The following is an 18,913-nucleotide window of genomic DNA, read 5'->3' on the forward strand; positions in this document are numbered from 1 at the left end:
ATGTTGGAATGTCTGAAGGGGCACCAGCTTACTGATGCTGGCACTGCCGAGGCTGTGTTAGTACTCTTACTGTGCTTACAGCCAACTAAACCCCTTGTTTACATAAAGGAGGTAAGGCCAAACCTGTATTCTTGAAAATGAGTGTAAGTCTGAAGTTCACGTCTTTTTGCTGTTGTTCAGTCGCTCAGTCATGTCTGACTCTTTATGGCTGACTCTTTGTGACCCCATGGACTGCAGCACGCCAGGCTTCCCTGCCCTACACTATCTCCTGGAGTTTACTCAAACTCATGTCCATTGAATCGGTGATGCCATCCAACCATCTCATCTTCTGTCGTCTCCTTCTCCTGCCCACAATCTTTCCCAGCATCAGGGTCTTTTCCAATGAGTTGGCTCTTTGCATCAGGTGGCCAAAGTATTGGAACTTCAGCTTCAGCATCAGTCCTTCTAATGAATATTCAGGACTGATTTCCTTTAGGAACACCTGGTTTGATCTTCTTGCAGTCCAAGGGACTCTCAAGAGTCTTTTCCAGACCACAGTTTGAAAGCTTCAGTGCTCAGCCTTCTTTATGGACCAGCTGTCACAGGCATACGTGACCACTGGAAAACCCATAGCTTTGACTAGACGAACCTTTGTCCGCAAAGTAGCCTCTGCTTTTTAATATGTTGTTTAGGTTTGTTGTAGCTTTTCTTCCAAGAAACAAGCATCTTTTAATTTCATGGCTGCAGTTACCATCTGCAGTGATTTTGGAGCCCAAGAAAATAAAGTCTGTCTCTGTTTCCAATGTTTCCCCATCTATTTGCCATGAAGTGATAGAATTGGATGGCATGATCTTAGTTTTTTGAATGTTGAGTTTTAAGCCAGCTTCTTCACTCTTCTCTTTCACTTTCATCAAGAGGCTCTTTAGTTCCTCTTCGCTTTCTGCCATAACGGTGGTATCATCTGCATATCTGAGATTATTGATATTTCTGGCAATCTTGATTCCAGCTTGAGTTTCATCTAGCCTGGCATTTCACATGATGTACTCTGCATAGATTTTAAATATACAGGATAACACTATACAGCCTGTTGTACTTCTTTCCCAATTTTGAACCAGTCCGTTTTTCCAGCTGTTGCTTCTGGTTCTAACTGTTGCTTCTTGACCTGCATACAGGTTTCTCAGGAGGCAGGTAAGGTGGTCTGATATTTCCACCTCTTTAGTGGGTCTATTTTTTCTTTCTTATTCCACATACTACCCCTTTCCTCTAAGAACTGTGCCCTTTCTTTTCCCTTGGGGCGATTGCCCTCCTCTCTCCACACGACCCCAGCTGTTCCGATCAAAGGGAAGGGGGCACCTGAAACAGCGTTAGAAACTTGGGCCGAGACCCAGAAGGACCAATGGCCAGCGGAGCTGAAGCTCTTGGTGGCGCCTCCTTAAGGAAGCTGTGTCTGGGCTCTTTGTGAGCTCTCTGGAGCTCCTCTGACCAGGGGCCTTCCCCTATCTTGTTTGCCTCTTCTGCTATTGAAAGCATTGCTGTGCAGCCTCCTAAAAAGTCCTTCCTGGCTTAGTCAGCCAGGGTCTATTTCTACTTCTTACAAACAAAGAACCTGGATTGATACACGGTCTTTCCTTATATTCCCGAAAGCAAGAAAACAACATCTGTTTTGGTGGAGATCTATCAAATATTGACTCTGAAACCAGCCTCCATCTTTCTCTCCTCATGAGTATTAGAAGCACAATGAATTATTGCCAACCTGAAAGTAAATGTCTCAGAGAGAGCTGAAGATATGGATCCTTACTGTTATAGAGTTCCAACATCTGTAATGCATATAAATATGTGAAAATCAGGTCTGGAAAGAGATTTTGATGTGACTACTTTGATTTGGCCATATTAAAATGGGTGCATCAAAATACAGGCACGTCTTTTTTCATTCCCTAGCAAAGTCAATAATGAATTTTGCAGTCTCATCTCACTCTCGAATTTGACCTTACTGCCCCTCTAAAATTCACTCAGAAGTGGGACGAAGGTCAGGAAGTGAGTGTGTATGTAATTATGTTAATTGGCATTTGAGAAAAATTCTTTAAAATTAAATTATTTCACAGGGCTGTCAAAATACCTTCAAAATAATTGTATCAAAATATCTTGTACCTGATTTCTGTATATCCACATGAGTCATAAACATTATTTATACACTGTGTCTATCTTTTCCTTGTCAGTTTTTTCTGAGATTTTGTAACATTTTTTTGTCCAAAGTTCATTTTGTGATATCAAACATGATTCATAAAATACTAAATCAAATATATATGTTTTACTTTAGAAACACAGTTTCATCTGTGTTATCTGTATTAATTATAGTCATCAATTATTAGTCACTCTAATTTGGAAAATAATGTGATTAGTTCTCAGTGTTAAAGAACTTCAGAAGACGCTTTGTATTCTGAAATGTCTTTATTTAGAATTGATTTTGCTGATTTTTACTTCAGTTACCATTACTACTTAACAAAAAATACTTGGGCCATCTATTTGTTTTAAAAAGATCTTTATGCTTACTAAAATGATTGCCCTAATAAAAGTCTTCATGTCTGTAAAAAATATTGCCAGGTCTTGATACTTTTCCCTTTTTCTAAGATTCATCCTTTGAAGGTTTTTGTTTCTGTTTTGTGTATTATTTATTTTATTTTTTAAGTTTATTTTGTATTGAAGTATAGTTGAATTACAGTGTTGTGTTCATTATTGCTGTACAGAAAAGTGACTCAGTTATACACACTTTTGTTGTTCAGTTGGTAAGTTGTGTCCAACTCTTTTCGACCCCATGGACTGCCAAAAGCCAGGGTTCCCTGTCCTTCACCGTCTTCTGGAATTCGCTAAAACCCATGTCCATTGAGTCGGTGATGCCATCCAACCATCTCATCCTCTGTTGCCCCCTTCTCCTCATGAACTCACTCTTTCCCAGCATCAGGGTCTTTTCCAGTGAGTCAGCTCTTCACAGCAGGTGAAGGCCTTCACAGAAGGCCAAAGTACTGGAGCTTCACCTTCAGCATCAGTCCTTCTGATGAATATTCAGAATTGATTTCCTTTTAGGATTGGTTTGATCTCCTTGCTGTTCAAGGGACTCTCAAGAGTCTTCTGCAGCACTACAGTTCGAAACCATAGATTCTTCAGTACTCAGCCTTCTTTTTGGTCCAACTTCCATACTATCATACATGACTACTGGAAAAATCATATCTTTGACTAGACAGATCTTTGTTGGCAAAATGATGTCTCTGCTTTTTAATACACTGTCTAGATTTGTCATAGCTTTTCTTCCAAGCAGCAAGCATCTTTTAATTACACACACACACACATATATATACATTCTTTTCCATATTCTTTCCACTATGGTTTATCACAGGATATTGAATATGCTGTACAGTAGGACCTTGTTTTTAAAAGTTGGAGCATGTGTCTGTTCTCTAAAATCCCCTCAAATTCTCCAGCACTCACTGCAGCTGGACCTGTGGACCTGAAATCACTTGAGGTGCTTGCTATTTCCTTGTTGTCTCCTTGCCTATCTCAGGGTTCGGTTTCCTACAAATCATATTTGTTTAAGTTTTCCAAGTTTGAAGGTCGCTTTCCTCAATAGAGAAGGCAAGACAGAGACCGCTTGTCCTGTCTTTCCTCTGTTAGCTTTCAGCAGGACATTCTCTGACCCTGAGCACAGGGCTCTTGCTTTCTGCAGTCTTCTCCCTGTTCTGAACTCAGCCCAAAGCCAGTCAATCTTTTTAGGCCTGGGGCAATTTTAGCTCTCTTTTTCTTGGTACATTAAGAGTGGCTAGTATTTCTTGGTTATAAATACTTCTTTTCGTATTTCAGGCATTTCTTTTGTAATCTGAGATCATTAGAGAGCTATCTGCGTAGATTTTGTTTGCTTTTTTTTTTTTTGAAGGACACTTTCCTCTTCTTGATCAATATCATTTGTTTTTATGGACTGAATATTTGTGTTGTCTAAAACTTAGGTGCTGAGATAAAATTCTTAATGTGATGATATTTGGAGATGGAGCCTTTAAGGGATTAGTGCCCTGATAAGAAATCAGAGAGCTGGATTACATTTTGTGCCCTGTGAGGGTTCATTGAGAAATGGGCAGTCAGCAACTCAGACGAGGGTTCTTGCCAGAAACTGAGCGTGCTGGCACTCTGACCTCTGACTTCCAGAACTGTGAGAAAGAAATTTCTGTTGTTTATAAGTCATCCAGTCTATGGTACTTTGTTTCAGCAGCTCAAACAAACTAAGACATTAGTGATTGTTCTGATAGAATTCTTTTCTATGAATCTTTCCTCTTTTAGCCATTTTAACTTTTATCATTGTCACCAAGGAGTCATACCACCCCTTTCTCCAAACTTTTATAAATTACTTTCTTCTTAAAGTCTAGACTTTATGTCTAGTTGTGGCCAATGCTTCCTTCCTTCTTTGGCTGTTAATAGTTCTACCATGGTAACAGTCAATTTATCTGAGTGTTCATTCGACTGTACTAAGCTGGTTTGCCTAGCAATTGATAAGAAGGATGCTGTCATAGTTGAAAGGGCAGGGGCCTCTGAATTTGGCAGATCTTGATTCAAATGTCAACAGATCTGCTGCTGATCTTGAACAATCCACTTGAGTTGTCTGACTCACAGGGCTAAAATATTGTCATTTATACAGTTTTGCAAGGATGCTTTTAAAATCATAAAGAAGGCACAATGCCATTAGCTATTGTTATTACTGTTTGAATAGTGGTTTTGATCTTCTGGGAATCTTTCTTGCTCTAGCATACGTGTTAATGTATGTACATGAGTTGGTAGTGTAGTGTGAAGAAATTAAAGCTACAGTAGGTAGCATTAGGGTTGAAGTATAGACACACTGGTGGCAAATAGCACACTGGTTGAGCACGTCGGTCCTGAAGCCAAACTATGACTCAGAGTTTGCTGTGCTACATATCAGCCTTGAGATCCTGAGAAAAGGGCAGGAACATTTCGTGTTCCCATTTCTTTATCTGCAAAACAACTCTAATTCATGGAGTTATTAACTAAGATTTAAATTAAATGTATGCAATTGTTCAGAACATTACCATGTACCCACCCAGCACTTAATAATGTTAGCTCTTATTATTAGCATGCTGAGGATGGCTTGGATGAACACCGAGCCAGAAGCACCAGCATTCTTGGGTCAACCAAATTATCTGCAGCAAAGCTGAGAAACCTTCGAGATCAAGGCTAAAAGGAATGAACAAAAGAAAGTTACTGAAAAATGTTGACAAGAAAGCTGAGGTTGATGTTATTCCATTGGCAAACATATGGACATATTTGGAGGGAATGTTTTCAGAGTCATGAAACTATAAGGGATGAGCTTCTAAGAGCAGCTGAAACCTGACCATCTTTTTGGGTGCATATTGCTGAATCGCTAGAGCCCTCAGCACTGTGCTAATGCTCCCTGCCTTCTTAGGAAATTGGAGGTGTGTACCATTCTTGATGGGTTGGCAGTGGACACCTGGGTGGACAGATACACATCTTTATAAATCCTTCTCTTTCTTGTTTTCTGCTGTCAGGCCATCCAGCTTTTAAAATATGGGTCCTCATATTGTGGATTAAAGTTTGGGAGAGTTGCAAAAAGGCAGGGCACTTAAAACAAGGTTAGTGCCCCTCAGGACTATTCCCTAGACTCAAAGGGAGCAAAACATTGCTCAGAGATGGAATAAACATGTTTTCAAGTTTGAGAAACTCTCCTCAGGGAATGGAGTCATTTGCCACACAGAAAGAGACAGATAAATAGTTATCCCTCTTTCCTCAATCTCATAGTTACTCAGGAAGTTGACTCCAAAACTGATGACCTAAGGCCCTTTACTTTCAAAACATAATCACGTGTGCACCCAAATGAATATCAAGTCTTTTGTCACATATCATCTTTCTAATGTTTCTCTTCCCATGTAATGAACTCAGCAAATTCCCCTAAATTTCCACCCAGGCTAGGTTGTCACTGTAGCTGATTGTTAGAGAGAGCTGCTGTCACTGGACTCTCAGGGTCTAAATCCTGTCTCTACCATTTCCTACCTGCTACATCTTGGCCAGGTTCATGTCATTTTAAAGCCGGGCATGGTAACAATACCTCACCCTAAGTGTTTGGATAAGGATTAAATGAGTTAATACCGTGGCTGGCACTCGGTGAACACTCAGCAAAGTTTGCCTTCTCCTTGGAGGCCTGTTGAAGAACTAGGGACTCACAAACCAGGAAGCTTTTCTTTGTTTGGGAATTCCACTCTCTGTCACCCATAAATATTTTTCCTTATCAAAAGAAATATTTGAGGTGGATTTTTTGGAGATTCTGGTCTGTTTAAACCCAGGCTCTACATAAGGTAGAATGAATTCAAAATTATATGGACTCTTCAGAACTGATTCAACACACTGTTTCTCTAGCAGCCCCTCCAGGGACTCTGAATTGTATGAAAAAATTAAAAGTGTTAGTCACTCAGTTGTGTCCAACTCTTTGCAACCCCTTCTGGACTGTAGCTCGACAGACTCTTGTGTCCATGGAATTCTCCAGGCAAGATACTGGAGTGGGTAGCCTTTTCCTTCACCGAGGGAGACAATATATTTTCCATATTTTTTAATATAATGAATGCATTTACTTCTCTTGTATACTCCCAGTTTGGCATATAAAGAGAAGATTGTTTGGTGTAATTTTTAAAAATGCAGAAGTATTGAGTCGGGCTCCTCACCTTATTTTGCTTCGTGACCCTATGCAAGTTATTTTAACTCTCTGAACCTTGATCTCTTCATCTAGAATATAAGAATGACTGAGAGGAAGGAAATGGCATAAACCACATGCTCAAGTGCTTGGACTAAAGCAGATGCTGGACTCACATGAGCCAACTCAAATGTTAGCTCCTCACCAGTATCAGTGGGCACCCTCTTCTCAGTCAGACGACCTTGATCTCCACCCATCCTCTTGGTCCTTAATCAATTGACAATCAATTAGTTATCAGTTTCTGACACGTTAAAAAAAAATCAGCCTTGGGTTTTGATTGGACTCCCAAGACCTTTTTAGGGCCATTCTCAAATCTTAGGAGCTCTTAATCTATATACAGTATAAATACTACTGGAGTGCTTTTAAAAATGCAAATTCCCAAACCCTATAATGAATGAGTCTGATTATTTAATTCTGAGAAGGGGCTCAGGAATCTGCATTTTCAGCAAGGACTAGGTGATGGTACCAGGTGGATGTGATGTAAATGCTGCAGGAGGCACACTTTGAGAAATTGCTAGTGAGGTTATTATATCCTATAAATAAACTGCACACCTGGTCCATTCAAGAGTGCCTCCTAAGCAAGGCTTTTTGACCTTGGGTGCACACTTGGGATTCAGGGTTTCTGTGAGCCCCCTGAATTTGAAGGCAAGTCATGTGTATATGCATTTCTTTGCAGAAAAAGTTTGACCTGTAGCTTTCATTTTACATGTTATTTTTTTATTGTTTTTTTTTTTTTTTAAATTTTTTCTTTATTTTGACCACACCACATGGCATGTGGAATCTTAGTTCCCCAACCAGGGATGGAACTCATATCTCCTGCATTTGAAATATGGAGTCTTAACCACTCGGCTGTCAGGGAAGTCCCTATATATGTTCTTGAGCCCTCTATCCCACTGCCAACTCCTACCAAAACCACAACCAGACAAAAAACTTAAGAACTGTGTCTCCAAGCCCCAGGGTATTTCCCATCCCAGTTCTCATGGTCTTTCTCTAATAACCAACTTGATAGAGCTGTGTGAACAGCTAGTTATCCCCTCACTGACTGACCTTGCCCTGGAAACTCATGTTTAAAAACATTTATTTATCTGCGGCTGCGCTGGGTCTTTGTTCCAATGCGGGCTGCTCCCTGGTTGTGGTGTGTGGGGATACCCTCTAGTTGCAGTGTGCCGGCTTCTCCTGTTGCAGAGCGCGGGCTCTGGGCTGCATCTGGTTTCAGTTATTGCAGCATGTGGGCTCAGTAGCTGGGGTGCCAGGCTCCAGGGCACAGGCTCACTACTTGCGGTACTAGGGTTCACTTGCCCCGCGGCTTCTGCGCCATGTGGGATCTTCCCAGACCAGGGATCAACCCGGGGTCTCCTGCATGGGCCGTCTGGTTCTTCACTGTTGAGCCCCTGGGGAAGCCCCTCATTAAGGTTTTCACTGCCGACAGGTGTTCTTCCTTGCCAGGCACGGACAGGAGCAGAGCATGCAGATGTAACTTATCTGGCTTCTCTTCGGCTGTTTCCTGACCATTTTGTGCCCCTGTGGAGCACAGGTCTGGGAAGAACCCTGCTCTGGTTCCCGTGTGGGCCTACAAGGGGCCCGAAGACGGCAGTCTATAGTCCTCTCTGGGTTTAAAGCTGTTTGCCAGGGTCTGTTGTCAGAAGTTCTGTTTTTCAAAAGAAATGCATAGACCATCTCCATGGAGGTCTAAATCATCTGCCCTGAGGTAGGACTGAGCCCCCCCTGTTACCAAGGTGGTTCTCTCTCTCTGGAGACTCTGGCCACATTGCAGACTCTGGCCACACTGCCTTCGGTACCAAGCTTGAATCGAGGTGTGATTTCCCTTTCTCCAGGAAACACACTGCAAACAGATCGGATCCCCAGGGGATGGGGAACACGTGCTTGCTGCCTGTACTCACGGTCCCCTAAATTTTCACTTTCTCTGCTGTCAGCTTGTGGGGTGGGACCCACCTAGACCCATGAGCATTTAAGTACCTTGTCTCCCAAGCATCTCTCTTGACAGAGGAATATCAAAGTCATCCATCCACCACCTCCACCACCACCACCAACTCCTGATTCCCTAGTGATGAGAATCCTGTTTCCCTTATTATGAGCTTCTACACTGTGCCAGGGCCTGGGCCAACTATAAACGGCTATAAGATGATGCCTGCAGGCGTGTGTTCGTTCTCTGGGCAGACCCTCTTTGTCCCAGTCTTTAGAACTGATGACATCTGGGTTTTGTGTGTACTGGAGAGGAGGGGCGTGGAGCAGGGAGGGTGCAATGGGGCACTGGTGTGGTCAGGCAGCTCTGCCTGACGGCCCTGGGGATCTCTGAGTGGATCCAAGTCCACCTTTTTGTCCTTCATGACAAAACCTTTCCTGGAGATGCCCAGCATTGGTTCCTATTGTCTACCTGGCTGGTAAAAGCAGTCTGGAGATAGTAAAGGGCCTTTGACATTCATTCCCATCCCTCCAATCACTCTGTTCTCCTGCCTAGTGTTCTATATGAAGAGCTTAGCAGCACTGGACTCTAGAAGAGAACAGGCAAATATGGTGCTTGAAAATGCTAGCAATAGCAGATGGCAAGACGAGTTTCCTTAAAATCCACATGAGCAATTGCTTCTCCTAGTGGGTTTTTATTATTAAATTCATTTCCATCATTTGACTAGATAGGTCCATCCTCATGTTCACTTAGCATGTGCTAAAATCATCTTGCTTGTAACATCTGAAACGAAGAGCTGTTCATTACACCAATTATAAATACAGCCAGATGGTCCCATGCGCAACTGTCAACTCAGTTCCATGGATGTGGCCTTTGTATTTGTGGGGAGTGAATGCTCACCTTCTTCTACAGAAAATGAGGTGTCTCTGAGCTTTTAGGCTCTTGCCAGTCATTTTCATAAGGATAAAGTGAAACTTTTGGGGGCCCAAAGTTATCAATCCTTAAATTGATTTCAAATATATTACCCTTATCTTAGGCCCTGCTGCTGCTGCTGCTAAGTCGCTTCAGTCGTGTCCGACTCTGTGCGACCCCATAGATGGCAGCCCACCAGGCTCCTCTGTCTCTGGGATTCTCCAGGCAAGAATACTGGAGTGGGTTGCCATTTCCTTCTCCAGTGCAAAGTGGAAGTGAAGTTGCTCGGTCGTGTCCGACCCTCAGCGACCCCATGGACTGCAGCCTTCCAGGCTCCTCCATCCATGGGATTTTCCAGGCAAGAGTACTGGAGTGGGATGCCATCGCCTTCTCCGATCTTAGGCCCAGAGGTCCTGAATCTAATCCTTATTTTGCAACTAAATAAAACTCAGTGCCTTAATGTTAAGCCATCTCTGCTCCTTCCCTCTGTGAACTTGTGATTTGTTTTCATTTCCAACTTCCAATAAGAGGAATCAAAGTTCATCAAGTTCTTTGGAAATTAAGCTCAGGTGAGTCTTATACCTTCTACTCCCCACTCCAAACCAAAGTAGAAGTTTTCATGATCACCGTTAGCAGCAGCAGCACTCACATGATCACTATCCTGATGTATGGTTGTTACTTGTGATATTGATTAACTTCATATATGGCAGAAATAGCATATGGTATATTTTTGGCTATTTCCAGCTCAGGAATCCAGGAATCGTAACATTCCAACACACCAAGGGACATCGGGAAGTCATCTACCCCACCCTCTGCTTTTCAGAGATGTTCAAACCATATGGAAAGACTTTATTTTTAAGCAAAATATTTGTACGTGTGTGATGAGATGGCTAGTGAAAGGAAAATAGACACCAACAGGAAGTTAAAATGAAATGCTTCATTTTTTTCCATAGGGTTTTAGTTAGCAATAAAAGACCTTCAGTGCTGTGGGAGAAAGGCCATCATGGGTAGTTTTGTGAACTCAGTGATAAGCTCGCCATTGAAGAGAGATGTGCAGTGAACCTGATTATTTCTCCAAGTGCTGTCATTTTCGCAAGAGCTGGCATTTGCAGCCTCTTGAAGAAAACCAACACTGTCATCACAGCTCCAACTTGAGCAATCAATCAGGGGTTTGAAACATTAAACTCGAATATATAATTTCAAAGAGGATAATTTTAGGAAAATTCACCCCGAACAGAAACAGCTTCAGTCAGCCCTTCTTTAACAAGAAGGTCACTGCTCTTCTTGGCCCTGACAGTTGCCTCCCTGCGCTCAGTCTGTTCTCCTTCTCAGCCAGAGGAGATGAGGCGCCAGGCCATGGATTTATGAGGTTCCCTGAAAAGAATGCCCAGAAACCTTCCCAAGGAGGCAAACACAGGCTGCTTGGGAGAATTACCATGCGGTCTAGAATAGGGATGATATAGATGGAAAAGGTGGCGTGAATGTTATCTCTGACCCTAGTGAATATCATAAATGATACAACTTCGGCTCCGGAAACCTCACAAACCAATTTAAATTCATTAGTTACATTGTCTTGGCTAATCGCATAGCCCTTAATTTCTTCTTAGCTAGCCAAGAGGAAATTTATGTTGTAGCAAACACTTTTTGTTGCATCTAAATTAGAAATCTATAATTAGGCTCCATTTGGATCTCAAGAGAACGCTATTTGGAACGTGGGACAGGTTTCCGTTGCCTGTGTTTGGTAATCTAGGTCCCTGTCTTCTGGGTCTATTACATGAACTAACTACCATTTTTGCTGCTGTTTCTCGTGACTGCCTGTGTTACCGTTGGCTGCTGTGTCCCGTCCAGAGGTGTAAATGCTAGCGTGCAGCCATTGTCTTGTCGGATGTTAACCACTTGTCCTACCACAAAGAGAACTGCAGTGACAAACTCTAGTCCCATTGCAGACTGCATCCTTTTCAACCTCCCAATCAGCAAAAGCTCAGCAGTGATGACAACAGGAATATCTTAGATGAGTGTCCTGCAGCCCAACTTTATCTGCCCTTGACCAGAAGAGGTGACTGAGAAAAGAAAGCAGCTCCGACAGCTGGAAACTCACCTGGCCCCATCATGGAGGCTGTGCTGTTGCTGGGAGCTTTCTGTCCTTTACAGCTAAACCGTGGGGCCGTCTGGCTCAACATAAATGATTTCAAAGAACACTAGCATCAGGCAAGGCCGCTCAGACAAGACACAAGCAAGATCATTTCGTAGTTGTGTCTGAACATAGACGAAAACATAAACAATGTCCCTAAAACAAAAATGACCAAACATCACCCATCCTGTACGCTTCCAGGTATGAATTATGAAGTTATCCAATCATAGAATCACCCTCACTTCTCTACAGCACCCAAAGCAGAGCAAAACCCCGTTTCCTCGCATGATCCCCAAATCACCTACGAGAAGCCCAAATTCTGTAACACGTCCCTTCTTGCACCCTCGCCCTGAGGCGCTGTGCAGGTGCCCGTCACGCTCTGCTGCTCGGTAGCCAGCACACCCAGCTTTGCTCGGGCGCAGGCAGGTTTCCAGCACTTGTCCGTTTCACATCTCGGTCGGTGTCACCCCATCTCCTGCGTCCTGCTGTGTGTGCAGGAGGCACGATGACACACTGGGCATTTCCCTCTCAACCTCATCGTGTGTCAGTCACAAAACCTGATGATTTCACCCTATAAACAGCTCTCTGAACCAGTTGCTTCTCTCCGTCTTCAAAGCAACCTCAGTGGCCCGAGAGACCAGCCTGTCTCATTTTGTCTGTGGCAACTGTCTCTCAGCTGCTTTTCCTGTAGCTCCATTGACTCTCTCCAGCGTTTCCCACACTGCAGCCAGAGTAATCCTTTCTAATTAGAAATCTTAAAAAGTCATGTTGAAAGCCCTTTAATGCTTTCTAATGCTCTTGGAATAAAGCCACGCTTGCTTAAAATGGCTGACAAGGTCATGAGGAGTCTGACCAGTCCTTGCCTCTTCCGTGTCTTCTCATGTCACTCTGCCATCTTTCTGGTCCAGACACATTGGCCTTCTCTGATTTCCTTGATCCTCACATGCTTCCTGCCACCACAGGCCTTCGTACATGCCCTCTCTCTGGATATTCCCTCCTCTCCCTCACTGAGTAAACTCTCCTTTGCCTTTCAGACCTCAGTCCAATTGTGTCTCCAGTTAGTCCCCTTGGACTCCTGAGTAAGTCAGCTCGTCTTACTTACATCTCGTAGCACAGATACCTGTCCGTGGTAGCAATTATTATAGTTTTATTTGCGTTGTGTGATTCTTTGACCGGCCTCCTCCAGAAGACTGCTTACACTTTGTAGGTGTTTAATAAACAAATATTTGTGCAGTGAGTGATGCGTCCCAGCTCTCCACTGCTGAGCTGCCTCATTTTGAACATATCATCTAACCTTTTTAACTTAGTCTCCTCCAGTTGCCATAATGAACTACTTCTGGCTGTGGGGCTCATACAACAGACATTTATTTTCTCACAGTTCTGGAGGACAGAAGGCAGAGATCAAGGTGTCATCAGCGTTGGTTTCTGACGAGGGCTCTCTTCCCAGCTTGCAGATGGCTACCTTTCTGCTGTATTCTCAGATGGCATTTTTATCTGTGTATAGAGAGAGAGAGGGAGAGAGAGAGATCTCTAGTGTCTTTTCCTTTGCTCACAAGGATACCAGTCCTTTTGGGTTAGGGCCCCACCCTTATGACCTCATTCAATCTTCATTACCTCCCTCATGGCCCTGTCTTCAAATACAGTTGTGTTGGAAGTTAATCTTCAATGTATGCATTTGGGGAGGGACACAATTCAGTCCATAACCTTAACCCTTAGCTTCATCACCATAACAGGAATAATTATGAGGGCTTTTCCTCTGGAAGATGTTTTGAAGGCAAAATGGGATACTGTATGTGAAAGCCTCTTAATACATACAAAGTACTAACCCACGGAAATAGGTGGGATTCCTCTCTTTGATCAAAAAGGATTTTTGTTAATACCCTCTCAGTGTAGAAATAGGTTATAGATAGGGAAGCTTAAATCTTATCTGTATAAGATAGATGTAGGTAAGGATTGTTATAGTTTAATATCAGAAACATAGCATGTACATGTGTACCTGTGGTGGATTCATTTCAATATTTGGCAAAACCAATACAATATTGTAAAGTTTAAAAATAAAATAAAATTAAAAAAAAAAACTAAAAAAAAACACAAAAACATAGCATGTAGAGTGGAGGTGTTTGATGAAGGGCTAGGCTTTTTGGAAGCTTGTTGAGTCCTCACTCCTGTATTTCTGCAGGACATACTATAGAGTGGAAGGCTGGACCAGGAGTCTTCCAAATTCTCTTTGAACTTTAAATTTGTGCCTTATACTGTGTCACAGGACTTCCCTGGTGGCTCAGACAGTAAAGCATCTGTCTACAATGCGGGAGACCCGGGTTCGATCCCTGGGTTGGGAAGATCCCTTGGAGAAGGAAATGGCAATCCACTCCAGTACTGTTGCCTGGAAAATCCCATGGACAGAGGAGCCTGGTAGGCTACAGTCCGTGGGGTCGCTAGGAGTCGGACACGACTGAGCGACTTCATGTTCACATTCAGTGTGTCACATGATACCTTTACTTCACAAGAGATGGAACCTGAACTTATCTTGCATATTAGAGGTTGGCAAACTTCTGGAAAGTGATAGCTAGTGAATACATATTTTAGGATTTGCAGGCTAAGTGGTATCTTTTGTAGCTACTCAGTTTTGCTCTTGTAGCAGGAAAATGGCCTCTGACACACATTTATTCATTAATGAATACTTGTGGTCCTGTTGCAATAAAACTTTACTTTCGGGTACTGAAATTCACATTTCATATGACTTTCCTGTGTCATGATATATTCTTCTTTTTTGATTTTCCTCCCATCCATTAAAAAATATAAAGCCCATTCTTTCCAGTGAGCCTACAGAAACGGGTGGTGGCCTAGGTTTGACCTGCAGGCCATAATTTGCAAACCTCTTGGTATTGTACATCATTGACTGAGAACTTGAAATACCATTATCTTTCTGGCTATCCTTAGACCACCAAACTGCACTGGTTTTCAGGTCTGTTTGGAAGCATCTCCTCTTCTCTCATTTAACTCACTGGCTAGGCAGAACATTTACTTTATTTTTTTCATACGTTTAATTTTACAACCGGCTGTGAAAAAATTGCTTATTCCACTTGCCAGGTTGCAGCAGCTGATGCTGAGGCTCTTAAGCCAAACCTGGCCTTTTCCACACTCCCTCTGCTCTGGGCAGCCTTCGTCCTGCCATATTCTCCAAGCCCCTCAGCTGCTGACAGTGCCAAATTCTCAACCTGTAAGCCAGCCTCTTCCAATAAGTATATCCAATCTCTGGATTTTAAAAGTACCCCAATGCCATATTTAGATTCAATTACAAAGCATAGACATTCACGTAGAGAAGGGAAGAGTAAAAAAAAGTGACTGATGCTCTACCAGCAACTCTTGGGCCACTTGGCAAGAACGTGCCACCAATTTAAACTGTGGGTAAAACATTGTCACATTTCCCCAATAGCCTCAAATAAGAGAGCACAAAGGCTTCTTCAAATGCCCCCCATGGACTGTAGCCCACCAGGGTCCTCTGTCCATGGGACTCTCCAGGCAAGAATACTGGAGCGGGGTGCCATGTCCTCCTGCAGGGGATCTTCCCCACCCAGGGATCAAACCCAAGTCTCTTGCTGCGGGGAGATTCTTTACCATTTAAGCTACCCAGGAAGTTCCTTCAAATGCCCAGCCAGATGTAATTCTTCCATGGGTATTTTTAGTGCTGGCCTATTATTTAGTGATCAAGAGATGTGTGGAATCTTAAGCTTCAGATTTCCTCTTGGCTACTAAATGGTTTAGCTGTCCACCCCAGCCTTCCTCTGCTTCATAGATATGAGACTGGTTAGGGGGATGTCATATGTACTAGCAGTGACCCATATGGCTTGTGATACATGGGAAAAAAGTGTAGAACTGCTTCTGGCTAGCCAGGAGTATATGGATTATTCTAACTACAGAGCTTAAGCTTTACAGTTATAGTCCTGGGGCTTTTCTGTGCAAAACTATCCAGCTCATTTATTGATCAATGTTTATTGGTAATTTCCCATGTTTTATGTGGCACAAAACTCCCCATCAGATGATTACATGCCCATGTCCTGATTTTAAAGGTGCCAGTTTGGGTTACAAATGTGCATGTATGCCCCACCTCAGGTAGTGCAATGAAATCTTTCCCACTTATATGTTCATGACTCATTCATTTATGTGCTCATTCCATCCAGCCACCGTTCTGTTTACACATTGTATCCATTCTTGCTAGAGATATTTGATCAAGCACTAAGAGGAGAATTAGGTAATTAGGATAAAAAAGATGAATAGACACAGCCTCCTTTGAAAAATAGCATGGGTATTTAGTTGTGGGGAAGTCAGACATTTTATGGAGAAGGCAATGGCACCCCATTCCAGTACTCTTGCTTAGAAAATCCCATGGACGGAGGAGCCTGGTAGGCTGTAGTCCATGGAGTTGCTGAGGGTCAGACACGACTGAGCGACTTCACTTTCACTTTTCACTTTCATGCATTGGAGAAGGAAATGGCAACCCACTCCAGTGTTCTTGCTTGAAGAATCCCAGGGACGGGGGAGCCTGGTGGGCTGCCGTCTATGGGGTTGCACAGAGTCGGACATGACTGAAGTGACTTAGCAGCAGCAGGAGCAGAAATTTAAAAAAATACGTCAATTCATGTGAAAAATGGCATAGCAGATGTGTGGGCCAAGTGTCTTAGGATTAGTGAGAAAGATATAAAAGTTTGGAGGCAAGCATGTTAGCCACTCAGTCATGTCTGGCTCTTTGCAAGCCCATGGACTGTAGTCCGCCAGGCTCCTCTGTTCATGGAATTCTCCAGGCAGGAATACTGCAAGGCAGGTTGTAAAAGACTTCAAAGGTCTTTCATGAAGACCTTTGGAATAGGTTATGAAGGATGAGTGGTCTATTGGAGAGAAAATAGGAAAGAACATTCTAACAGAGTAGACAGTACAACCCCCTTACGATCCCAGCTCATGCTTTTTTCCTACACCCAACCTCAATCATATCTCCACTCTGCCCATAGCTCACCCGCCACCTTCTGCTACTCCCCTTCCGTGGTCACCCTTTCCTAGCCAGGCTGCTATACGGAGAACTTGACTGACTGGTAGATGGCAGGTGTTAGAAGGAAGGACTTGAAAGCTAAACCAGTCTCTTTCCACTGGTGGTCACAGAAAGGTTTCTGAGCAGAGAAGTAAGCTGAGTAGATTGTGGAACACTCTGCATGGTCGTGGTATGTAACCTGAGTTGGAGGGAAGAAGCTGGGTGTTGGGAGGTCACCTGGGAGACTTTGTTGGGGAGGTACCTTCTGTCTCTCATGGCATGAAACAGGCCCCACATTGAGGGGGCGATTGATGGGCTGTCCGGGTCCTGGTGGAGGAGGTGCATCCGCAGACGCCATGGAAGCTCCTCTGAGAACAAGGCAGAGCCTGGGAGGAGAGGCTTGGGCTTAGCTTGCAGCTCACTAAGTCTTCCTGGGAAGAGCCTGGAATCACTCAGCAATCAGGGAAACTTGGCCAACGTGGCAGATGGGCAGGAGCAACACTAGCGCTTGGCCTGAGGTTGGAAATGAGGTCGGTTGCCATCGTGCTGAGTGGGGACAGGAGAGAGAGAGGCCCCTGGGAAGGGTATGGCGAGAGCTGCCAAGGTGCGTGTCAAGCAGGACTCACAGAGCTCCAGAAGCCTGAGCCAAGGGGAGGAAGTGATAAGTAGATACAAGCCTTCCCGTAGAACCCTGGCAGGTAGAAGAGGGTTATCAGGAAATACCCTTTTCTCACCATAGAAGGAAATTTGTTACTTGCCGGGTCCAGATATTCCAAAAGCTGCTTCCCTAGAAGGTATCATCAAAATTAAGATGTCAAGTGATAGCAGCCGTGCAACACTGCTGTTGAACAGATAAATAGATCGTCAAGTGGTTTTTAGTTCCTGGGGAGACAGTAGGGGAGAGTGGAACGGTGGACCTGGCTTCAGCCCAGTTCATCCCCCCAAGTGACCGTGACCCTGGGCAGACCACTGAACTGGCCAGACCTCAGTTTCCTAATGTATACAAGAAGGAGGGAGTCTTCCATCTCTAACACTGTTTTCCTATTACAATTCAAAACATGATGGTTTTGTGTGTGCATTTGAAAGAAATTATCAAATTTAAAATGATGGTAAAATCCAGATTACTGTTAGTGGGGAAAAATTAGTGCAACTCATTTGGAAAGCAGTTTGCAATCTATCTCAAGAGCTTTGAAAGTGTTCATATCCGTTGGCTCGATGGTTTGTCTCCTAGAGAACTACTCTATAAAGTGTTCTGAAATTCAGAAAAAAAAAATTTCACCTTACTGTTATTTCTAGTAGTGAAAAATTATATAGGATTGGACAGAATGTATAATTGATAGTGTGTGCTCCATATAATTAATTTTTTTAGCCATTAGAAATGATTATTGAGCATATAAAATGATAATTTTAAGTCACTTAAAATGGTAAATAGGGAAGTTATTGAAATTCTTGAAGTAAGCAGGGAAATGTTTATAACAGTAAGTTAAAAAACCTAGAATATAAAAACTGTAATCTAAATTATGTCAAAATGCATAGACATGTTGGCAGAAAATATTCATTTAAAATGTTTGGAGATTATTGATTTAATTTATTTTCTCTTTGTTCTCTTCTAATAATCTATAGTAAGTTCATATTACTTTCATTACAATAAAAACTGAAATAACTCAAGTTTATGATTATTAGTTGGTAGTATATATTAAGATACTGTCAGAAAAAATGGAAATAACCACAATTATAGAACTTTATTTGTTAACATGATATGAAATGGTGTCTACAGAGCTCAATGGTACATGGGTTATTGGAAAGGTCCCTGAACTCAGTCAAGCTCTAATTCAAATCATGGTTCTTATATTTCCTGGCTGTATAGCCTCTAGTGATTAGAGAGTTCCGTCTCTGGAATCTCAGGAGGGTCCTCTGTAAAACAAATTAAATTAATATTAAACAAAGTATTTATTGAGTATCTACCATCAAATTGATTTATTTGATAAAACAAATATTTATCGAACATCTATCATGTGCTAGGTACTTGTGAAATGCAGTGGTGATGCAAAGGTAAAGAAAATGACTCACACCAATAAAAGATTCATAAATTAATGGGCTGAGTCTTTAAGCTCAAGCAGTGAAATAAAAGATTCATAAATTAATGGGCTGAGTCCTTAAGCTCAGCGAGTCAAAGAGGACATTACA

At 42.7% G+C, this 18,913-nt stretch overlaps 1 long non-coding RNA gene across 1 annotated transcript in view; it reads left to right on the forward strand.

Moving 5' to 3' along the window:
• LOC147346292 (uncharacterized) overlaps positions 1–18,913 on the forward strand; it is a 64,332-nt gene that overhangs the window by 43,696 nt on the left and 1,723 nt on the right. The gene's annotated exons all lie outside the window — the stretch shown is intronic.

Source organism: Bos grunniens, chromosome 24 (genome assembly GCF_055505025.1).
Source record: "Bos grunniens cultivar Pamir isolate PY7600 chromosome 24, Bosgru_T2T1.0, whole genome shotgun sequence".
Lineage (NCBI taxonomy): Eukaryota > Metazoa > Chordata > Mammalia > Artiodactyla > Bovidae > Bos > Bos grunniens.